We start from the raw sequence: 1,708 nt of genomic DNA, 5'->3' as shown, positions 1-1,708 counted from the left end.
GTGAAACCCCGTCTCTACTAAAAATACAAAAACTAGCCGGGCGAGGTGGCGGGCGCCTGTAGTCCCAGCTACTCCGGAGGCTGAGGCAGGACAATGGCGTGAACCCGGGAGGCGGGGCTTGCAGTGAGCTGAGATCCGGCCACTGCACTCCAGCCTGGGCGACAGAGCGAGACTCCGTCTCAAAAAAAAAAAGAAAAGAAGAGACACAGAAACACACAGAAAGGGAGGAGAGAATGCCACAGAAGGACACAGACACAGGTGAGAAGGCCACATGGAGACAGAGGCAGAGACTAGAGTGATGCAGCCACAAGCCCAGGGACACCAGGAGTCCTCAGGAACTGGGAGAGGCAAGGAGAGTCCTCCCCAAAGCCTCAAAAGGGAATGCAGCTCAGAGACACCTGATCTCAGAATTCTACTTTGCAGGACTGGGAGAATATATTACTATTATTATTATTTTTTGAGATGGAGTCTCGCTCTGTTGCCCAGGCTGGAGTGCAGTGGTGGGATCTCAGCTCACTGCAAGCTCCGCCTCCCGGGTTCACACCGTTCTCCTGCCTCAGCCTCCTGAGTAGCTGGGACTACAGGTGCCTGCCACCACACCCAGCTAATTTTTTGTATTTTTAGTAAAGACGGGGTTTCACCGTGTTAGCCAGGATGACCTTGATCTCCTGACCTCGTGATCAGCCTGCCTTGGCCTCCCAGAGTGCTGGGATTGTAGGTGTGAGCCACCGAGCCCGGCCAGCAGTGGGAGAGTATAAATTCCTTCTTCTTCAGCCCCAAGTTTTGGGTCATTATCTCTGGTGGTCCTAACAAACTCATCTGCAGAAAACAGTAAGGAATGGTGTGTACATTTCAAATTTTAAGTTTGAAAAAGCACAAAAGAATCTGTTTCTTTTTGCAATGTCTCATCTGTTTAAAAAGACCTCTTTCACGGAAGAGAGAGAGAATGATTCAGGAATATTTGCAGAGTTGCATGACACCTTTTAAAATTAGATTAAACAGGAAGAAAAGAGACTCAGGGACATCTTCATTCTCGATTGGGGAGTTCTCATAAACTAAACGGTCTAGTTTCCAAATGTTCAGGCTGAAGTCTGACCTCTTTCGAAACACTTGCTTATGTCCGTGGCGGGGAGTGGCAACTGGTGATCACCCACTCCATGGACTTGTGGCGAATGTTCGTTCTCGGGGATGATCGCTGTCTGGCCTCTCCATTCACCGTGAGAACCTCAGGGGCTCCTCTTCCAAGTTCAGGAGCCAGGTGGTTCCAGAAGGTGCCCATGATACCAGCTTTTCTTTCCCAAGGCAGAGCATTCAGACAGATGCTAATTCCGTCCCACCTGCCCAAAGTTCTTTTTCACTCATGCCACTGGGCTGGGGTTCCTGGGAGTGGGAAGGTGTATTTATTTGGGATTTTTTTTCCCTCTTGTCCTTAAATCCCAAGTCCTGGTGAGTTAATTGAGAACATAGTGCACCAAAATCTATTTTTTTCTCCTATTTCTTCTCCTTCCTTCCTTCCCTCTCTTTCTCTCTTTCTTTCTTCTTTCTTTCTTTCTTTTCTTTCTTTCTTTTTCTTTCTTTCTTTCTTTGTTTCTTTCTTCCTTCCTTCCTTCCTTCCTTCCTTTCTCTTTCTCTTTCTTTCTTTCTTCCTTTCCTCTCCTTTCCTTCCTTCCTTCCTTCCTTCCTTCCTTCCTTCCTTCCTTCCTTCCTT

This window comes from Colobus angolensis, unplaced genomic scaffold (genome assembly GCF_000951035.1).
Source record: "Colobus angolensis palliatus isolate OR3802 unplaced genomic scaffold, Cang.pa_1.0 Scaffold277, whole genome shotgun sequence".
NCBI lineage: Eukaryota > Metazoa > Chordata > Mammalia > Primates > Cercopithecidae > Colobus > Colobus angolensis.
Note: the sequence above shows the minus strand (reverse complement) of the source record.